We start from the raw sequence: 9,317 nt of genomic DNA, 5'->3' as shown, positions 1-9,317 counted from the left end.
TTTGTCCAAAAATGAGTACAGACATATGTTTCAGGAGACTGAGGCTCAGGTCACCCTGGAGGAGGGCTGTGCTTTGGCCATGGGTATCAGTCAGCACACAACCTGGCACTGGTTTTGCATACAACTCCCACTCCTTTGAGAGCCCTGAGAAATGAGCTACAGCAGCCAACCACTGACAGCATTCCAGTGCACCCTACAGGCAGAGCATGGTTATTTCAGTCTTTGTCAGTTTACCCAGGAGTGCAATAGACAGCTCCTTGCCCACAGCAGCTCCTATCAGTAAAAGCCACATCTTTTTTTTTTATTTTATTTTTATAAATTACAGTTTATTCACTTTGTAGCTCAGCTGAGCCCCTCCACCACCCCCTCCCAATCCCACCCTCTGTCCCTCTTCTTCTCCTATGCCCCTCCCTCAGTAAAATGATAGGGGAAGTCCTCCTCCCCTTCCATCTGACCATAGTCTCATCAAGACTGGCTTCTTTGTCTTCCTCTGTGGGCTAGTAAGGCTGCTCCCCCCTCAGGTGGAGGTGAGCAAAGAGCCAGACCATAAGTTCATGTCAGAGAGGTCCCTGTTCCTATTATTGAGGAACCCTCTTGGACACTGAGCTGCCATGGGCTACTTCTGTGCAGGAGTTCTAAGTTATCTCCATGCATGGTCCTTGTTTGGAGTATCAGTCTCAGAAAAGACCCCTGTGCCCTGATATTTTGGTTCTGTTGCTCTCCTTGTGAGCTCCTGTTCCCTCCAGGTCTTACTGTTATGCCAGGTTCACCGGACCCTCAGAGACCACCAGGAGATGACTCGATGCAACTGCAAGAGAGCTTTATTACGAGAGCGATCGAACTTGGGACCCAAGTCTCACTGGCACAGCAGTAGAGAAGTGGGATCCCGAGCTCTGAGTGAACAGGATTTTTAAAGGGAAAGTCTGTGAGCCGGGGGTTTCCATGGCAGCAAGCGGGGGGGGGGGGGCACAAGCCTTGGTGTTACAGAATTGGGTGAAGTTTAGCAGGGCGGGGTGACCTTTTCTGAGGCACATAATCACAATGGCTAAGGCATATAATCAAAATGGCTATTTTTCTAAACCATATCTGAAACATTGGGGAGAATTTTCCCACCCAATTCTCAACCGATTCCCATTGATTATTGCCAGGAAGTTTGTCTCTATTTTCTATAAAGCATTTATTCTGTTATATTTCCTGGAGGCTGTTGCTAGGAGAGTTAACTTTGTTTTTTGCCAGGTGTACATTCTGTGATATTTCCTGGCACCTGAATTCGGTTCCCAGTCAAGATCTTTATTGCAAAATGGAGTTATATTCAGGCTATCTTAAGCTCTTCATTACTATCTCCCCCTTCTTTCATAAGATTCCCTGCACTCTGCCGAAAGTTTGACTATGAATCTCAGCATATCTTTCAGAGGCCCTCTGTGATTGGCTCCTCTCCTGTTCCCTGTTTTCTCCCTCTTCCAATGTCCATCTCATTTGCCTTTCTGAATGAAGATTGATCATATTACTCAGGGTCCTCCTTCTTAGGTGTACAGATTTTAGTATGATTATCCTATATTATATCCACTTATAAGTGAGCATATACCATGTGTGTCTTTCTGCTTCTGACTCAAGTGACAACACATGCTGGAGAGGATATGGAGAAAGAGGAACCCTACTCCATTGCTGGTGGGAATGTAAACTTGTACAACCACTTTGGAAATCAACCTGATGCTTTGATTAGGAATAGTGTTACCTCAAGACCCAGCTATACCACTCCTAGGCATATATCCAAAATATGTTCAGGTACACAACAAGAATATTTGCTCAACCATGTTCATAGCAGCTTTATTTGTAATAGCCAGAAGCTGGAAACAACCCAGATGCCTCTCAGTTGAGAAATGGATACAGAAATTGTGGTACTTTTACACAGTGGAATACTACTCAGTAATTTAAAACAAGGAAATCATGAAATCTGCAGGCAAATGGTGGGATATAGAAAAGATCATCCTGAGTGAGATATCCCAGAAAAGCCACATGGTGGCATCTGGTACAGGATTCAGGGAAAGTTTCTCTCTCTAAGGCAAGATCCCTCCCCAGGGGGGGGGGGAGGACACGGAAACAGCTAGGTCAGAAGACACATGACAACATTAGGACGCATGCGTCACCTGCATCAGGCTTCTCAGCTTCTCTGTGTCTCTGAGTTCTCAACTGAAAATATATTAGTATCTACTCTCTGTTGCTTCCTCGAAGCCCAGACTCTCTGTGGGCCTGAATGCTGGTGTGGTGGAGCGGTTGCCTCCTCCCACCTCAGGCACATGCCACTGGCTCAGCTGGGTCTGGAAGATCAGTTCGATTTTGGGCTTTGGTCTTATTTATCTGTTTGTTTCCCAATACAGGGTTTCTTTTTGTAGCCTTGGCTGTCCTGGACTGGCTTTGTAGACCAGGCTGTCCTTGAACTCACTGGAATCCACCTGCCTCTGCCTGCTGGGATTACAGGCATGTGCCAGCATGCCCAGCTAAAGGTACTAATTTTTATACTTGAAGACTCATCAGTGGACCTGAATTGAGATGTTCTGAGGCAGGAGTGGAGGAAAAGGAGACCTCTCTCCGCCCATCTTAGTGTCAGGAGGACAGCACAGCTCCTGGATCCTCCTATTTGGAGCAAGTAAAGGAACGAAGAACTCAGCCTCAGCTGGATTCAGTCACTGAGGCCCCAGCTCTTTGTGGTGGTAGCATAATACACCGAGGGAGGGCAGTTGCCATGATCCCTAGATACCCAGGTGCCTTTGCTCTGGGCAGTCAAAGGCACTCTACCAGAGCTAATGTGATGATCTTGCATTATCTACCATCTGAAGGGCCTGGATTTCATGAAATGATTAGAGATGGGAACGGATCTAGATTCCATCATGCTACTTACAAAGAAGCACACAGAACAAGCAAACCAGACAGGCACATAAGCAAAAACCATTCTGCCTCTTCCCCCAGCTAGGTTGCCTTTCCATGCTTGTCATTGCTACATCTTTCATGTGTCTGGCATGGCGTAAAGAACTCCCCACGGCCTGTGCTTTCTGTATTTGCTTCACTCTGTTGGGCAGATCTCCTGCAGACTGAATTGAAAATGCACTTTCATGGAATAATGCTGCTTAGAGGAACTGATGAGTTCATAATCCCTGATAGTGATTTTACAGAATTACTGATTTGACTCAAACAACTTCAAGCCCCTCCTACATGAGAGCAAAAACTGCTAGAGGTCTGTGAACCCTCACTTGTCACTGACACATAAACTACATGAGGGAGAAGATGATCTTGAGGCAGACTTATGACCAAAGTAGATCAAAGGAAACTTTCCTCTAGGTCCTGTCTTGGTGCGCACTAAACAAATAAAAATTATTGCCTTAAGCTTTCTCTGAACTTATAGACAGCTTAAAGATGATTACTGAGTCCAGCCTTAGTGGAAAGACATAAATAATAACCCTACTGTAACCCCATGGACCTTGTTAACCTTAAACCTTGTCAACCTTGGTCATGAAAAACTGTTGTAATGAAGACATAAATAAGAGATGTTTAGTTTTAATTGGAAAGACATGTAATCTATAATTCCACTGTGTAACAAATGTTATGATAATTGCTTTTACAGCTATGGAAGTAATTTTGCTTTTGATGTACAGATTTTATTTCAGAAGGTATAAATAGGGGTTAAAAGCAGAATAGACATTAGAGATTGGAGTCATTTGAGCTTTCTCCACCCAGCCAGTTTTATGTATGTGTAATGTCTTTATGTTTGTCTGATTGTTTGTATGTATGTAGATGGGCGTTGGAGCCAATTGAACATATATATATATATATATATATATATATACACATATATGTGTGTATGTGTATGTACAAAACTGATACAACTTGTTTGTCAAGGCTTTTCTCTACTTACCAGAGGTATGTACATATGTATGTATGTAAGATGGCTGGAGCTTATGAGCTGTGCCCCATCCACAAAATGTATAAATGTGTAAGTCTGCATGCCTGTACGTTTGTCTATTTGTATGCATACATATATGTATGGATATATTAAAGTATTGCATCCCTTTTACTTCATACATTGTATGAGTGTGTGTGCGTGTGTGTGTGTGTGTGTGTGTGTTTCTTCTTTTTCTTTCCCACTGGCTCACAGAGGGTTAATAAGTTCCAAGCCACCCTGGATGCCCAGCTGGACTCATTAGTGGGAGAAGGGGAGCAAGATGACCCAAATAGCTTAGTCTGCAAAGCATCAACCTTCCAATCTGAAGGTCCAAGGTTCAGATCCCCACTCTTTCCCCCTTGGCCACAAATACCCAGAGCCATCAATAGTGGATGGCCCATCAACCGATGCTGCATCCAGCATCCAGTCCCACTGTTTTCTGGACCTGTCAAAGCTGGACTTTTAACATTTTGGCACCTTCAAACAGGGACACTGAGAAAGATAAGACTTTTGACACAGATAGGCTTCTCATGCATTTGCTGCAGAACCCCCTGCCAGATAATCACGGGTTAGGAGAGGTGAGTAATCAGAGTTGAATTTTGTGTTCCTGCTACCGGAGGAGGTTCTTGGTGGGTACCACAGTGGCCAATCCAAAAAGCTGGTTGCCATAAGCACCCAGAGTCGAGTTAGTTCTCATATATAGCCCCAAGCCATTAGCAGTGGTCTTGCTAATCCCCAGCAGTGACAGCCTGCACTGAGTGACAGCCTGCCCTGAGTCCCTTAGCATGAGACAAAGCGAACCTACAGACAATTCTCTCTGCTTGTGGGTGATACAAATAGTACAGGGCTTACTAACATGAAACACGATCTGAAAGAACCTTTTTGAAAAATTTCTTGGTCAGCTGACAGAGGCAATAGAAAAAGTGGTTCCCAGTTCTGAGACAAAAGACGATGTTTTAAATCAATTAGCCTTTGAAAATGCTACACCTGCCTGTCAGTCATTGCTGAGACCAATGAGAGAATCTGGAAATATTTCTGGTTGCACTCTCGTATCTCCAAGGCAGAACTAAAACAATTGCTTTGCAAAGGTCGAACTATGACCTAGTTTGTAACTAGTTTGTAACTAGTCAAGAAAGAGGAAAATCAAATCAGGGCTTATGGCTTACACATGCTATTTGTGTGGCAAGCCTGGACGTATTAGCAGACAATGTCCCAATAAGACAGGAGGCCTTAACACTCCTGATCCCAATCAGAATACAAATCTAAGCTTGCCTCGTTCACTATGCCCTCACAACATGAGAAGATACCACTGGCAGGGGGAACGTCAATCTCAATTTCATAAGAATGATACTCCCTTATCTGATGTTACTGTTCCTCCTAATAATGTACTCCCTGTTGTTTGCCTTCCTATGAGGGCCTATGGCCCTCCTCCTGAAGGAGCACTGGGACTCACATTAGGGTGAGTTCCACCTTTACACACAGAATAAATGTGGTCTTGGGGTGATTGATTCTGATTTCACTACGGAAATTAAGATCATTGTGCAGCCTCCTACCAAAAAAGTTCAGATTCATTCAGGATAGAGAATTGCTAGACTGCTTTTACTCCTATATCTGGCCCTTAACAAAAGAAAAAAATCAAAGCAGCGACCTGACTGATGGAAGAGCAACTCCAAACAGCTCCATCAGGCCCTCCGATAGCCCTTGGGACACCCCAGTATTTGTTATTGAGAAAAAGTCAGGCAAATGAAGACTGCTACAGAGTCTTAGAAAGATAAATGACCTCCAAGATTGCTGTTTTACCTCCTGCACCACTGCGTCCTTCTGACTATCACCAGTTTGCCTTTATGTAATTTTCAAAGAGCTTATCAAAGGTACTGATGAAAACAATGTTATCTTGAGGTATGAAATATAGCCCTACCCTTTGTCAGAGATTTGTGGATATTGCCCTACGAGTCTGTAAAGTTTATTCCGATGTTTGTCTTTTTGTTTTTAAATAAACAGTGTTCTTTATTTTAATCTTTTTTAAAAGATTTTATTTATTTATTTATGTAGTCATTTATGTAGTTATTTATTTATTTATTATGCTTACAATATACACCTGCAGGCCAGAAGAGGGCACCAGATGTCATTATAGATAACTGTGAGCCACCATGTGGTTGCTCGAAATTGAAATCAAGACATTTGGAAGAGCAGGCAGTTCTCTTAACCTCTGAGCCATCACTCCAGCCCCTGATGTTTGTCTTATTCATTATATAAATGATATTTTACTTTCTCATAAAGATAGGGCTTATCTACAAGAGTTTTTACAATTTATAATTGAACAGCTAAACTCATACAGATGTCAGGTGGCTTCAGAAATGGCTCAAATACAACCTCAAGATTTATAAGAATGCTCCTGTATGCTTTGGAGCCCTCAGCCCCTCCCTTCTTTGTTGTAGTCTCAGAATAATGTTATCTCTTGGTACAAATGCCTAAGAAAGACAACTCAGGAGAGGGCAATTATGGACCAGAAGGGGAGAAACTGACTTTAAAAGAAGAATTTACCTTAAAGAGGGAGGCAGGTAGGCAAGCAAGCAAAAAAAAAAGTGAAGGAAGGAGAGAAGGAAGAAAAGAAGGAAGAGAGGAGGGAAGGAAGGAAGAAGGAAAAATGAAAGACAGGAAGGAAGGAAGGAAGGAAGAAAGGAAGGAAAGAAAGAAAGGCAGGAAGGATGAAAGGAAGGAAGGAAAGAAAGAAAAATACAGTTGAGAGAAATAGACAAATATAAAAGAGATTATTCTAGGTAGACGTACATATCTTAGACAGGAGCAGAAATCAAAGGACCTGAGAAAAACATCATTGTGACTAGTGCGATTAGGAGCATCCAGATTAGAATAGAGTAAAATAAGTACAAAGCTGAAATTTAAAATCTAGACTACAGAATAAAATCTAACTAGCTACAGAAAAAAATAATCCAAGGCTTACCTTTATCATGTTTCAAACAAAGAACTGAAACTAAATTTCTGGTTTCTTTTTTTTTTTTTTTCTTCTACAACTCTAAGTAGGTCACATGGCAATTGAGGGTTAAAAGTCATAATTAGTTTATTGTTCACAGAAAATGATATTAATTAGCATTTAAACATCCTGTTTTTACTTTATGGAAAGATTTTTTTATTGTACTAAAAAGTCAATAAAGTTTGCTCGAATTAATTTTTATGGTTAAAATACACTGTATACACAAATAACTCGGAGTCTTACGCAAACACTTTTAAACTGTTTGAGAGAGGCATGGAATGTTTCCCATAGAAACCTTTAGCTCAGCTCTTAAATGCATCTCTCTGAGACTGCCTTTCTACAGGGAGGAAGAAATCTTTGTTCTGAATAGAACATTGGTCAGAGTATCAATTATTTCTGGATCTTAATTATGGTTTTTGTTTCAATTGTGCACGTACTGGTTCAATCAGAGAGGCTAATTTATTTTGACAGCACTGTATATGTCACTTTAATATGGAACTACCTGGAATGAAGGGGAATTATAAAAACTGCTGCAAAGTAGAATCTTCTGTTTTCTTTGAATACTCAGTTGTATCGAGTGAATATTTTGTTGTTGTTGTTGTTGTTGTTTTGTTTTGCTTTGCTTTGCTTTGCTTTGCTTTGCTTTGGTTCCAAGTGAGGGATGTGGAAATGTTTTTCTGCCATGGAAAACTGCCCCCGTGAAAAGGTGCATGATGTTTGTCAGCTGAAAACTACCTTGTGCAAGGGGTGTGGTCTTTGCTAGCTGGAAAACATCCCTGTGTGGACTCTGAGGAGGAGTAAATAGAAGCCCACAGACAGTGAAACAAGGCTATTGCATTGCTACACTTTGCAACAGTACAAAGAACTTTGTTTTTGGGTTTTTTTTTTTTTTTTTTTTTGCTGAGAGAACGCTCCAGAGAACTTTTTGTGGTGTGTTGGTGGAGTTTTGTAGCTTCCGTGGACTTGTGCCATTTGGGTGGAAGTCTTGCTACTTTTGCTGAGTGGTGCCATTACTCTTGCTGTTGTTTATTGCTGCTGCTGCTGTGGTTTGCTGCTTTGCTGTTTGACCAGACTGCTGGTATCCTGATGACTGAGATTGGTACATCCCCAAAGAATCCAATGACCCTAATCAGCAAGAAGTAGCTAAAAGAGGTCTACAGCCCCCTTCTCTACTAATCTCCTACTAAGGTTGAGGGTGGGTTGTTGGAAGGGAGGTAGAGGCATTTAAGAACATTAAATAAATTAGGTGTTTGAAAATATAAGCCTATATTATTGTTTAACTAGATCCCCTCAATTTCTACAGCTGAAGTGGGGGCCCTGAAAACATGGTTGACTATCACTGTTCTTCACCCCTGATCTCAAAATTTAAAATCAAACCTACTGATAAACAACTGCTTTTAAGCATGCACTCCTCAGAGCGTTTATTTACATCTTATATATAGATGCTGCTAAATCTATCAAAAACTTCTTTTAAATTATCAACTTGATTTGACTTTTCTTAAAATAATTACAGTTGAGTTAAAGCCTTTTGCCTGAGATTCTCTGCCTAGAGGCTTACCCGAAGTCAATAGGATAATCATACTAAAATCTGTACATCTAAAGAACCTAATCAAGAAGGAGGACCCTTGGTAAGATACTCAACCCTCATTCAGAAAGGCAAATGGGATGGGCATAAGAAGAGGAAGAAAACAGGGAACAGGACAGGAGCCTACCACACAGGACTCTGAAAGACTCTATCCTGCAGGGTATCAAAGCAGATGCTGAGACTCATAGCCAAACTTTGAGCAGAGTACAGGGAATCTTATGAAAGAAGGGGAAGATAGAAAGACCTGGAGGGGACAGGAGTTCCACAAGGAGAGCAACAGAACCAAAAATCTGGGCACAGGGATCTTTTCTGAGATTGATACTCTAACCAAGGACCATTCATGGGGATAACCTAGAACCCCTACACAGATGTAGCCCATGGTAGCTCAGTCTCCAAGTGGGTTCCCTAGTAATGGGAGCAGGGACTGTCTCTGACATGAACTTATTGGCTGGCCCTTTGATCACCTCTCCCTAATGGGAGAGCAGCCTTACCAGGCCACAGAAGAAGACAATGCAGCCACTCCTGATGAGACCTGATAGACTAGGGTCAGATGGAAGGGAAGGAGGACCTCCCCTATCAGTGGACTGGGGGAGGGGCATAGGAGGAGAAGAGGGAGGGTAGTATTGGGAGGGGACAAGGGAGGGGGCTACAGCTGGGATACAAAGTGAATAAACTGTAATTAATTAAAAAACATTTTAAAAAGAGGTTCAATAAGGGACAGTTTAAAGCAATTAAAAAGGATTATTCTAGAAGAGGAAGAAAGAAAGAAAGAAAGAAAGAAAGAAAGAAAGAAAGAAAGAAAG

The sequence above is a fragment of the Psammomys obesus genome, unplaced genomic scaffold (genome assembly GCF_907164565.1).
Source record: "Psammomys obesus unplaced genomic scaffold, mPsaObe1.curated_primary_1811, whole genome shotgun sequence".
NCBI lineage: Eukaryota > Metazoa > Chordata > Mammalia > Rodentia > Muridae > Psammomys > Psammomys obesus.
Note: the sequence above shows the minus strand (reverse complement) of the source record.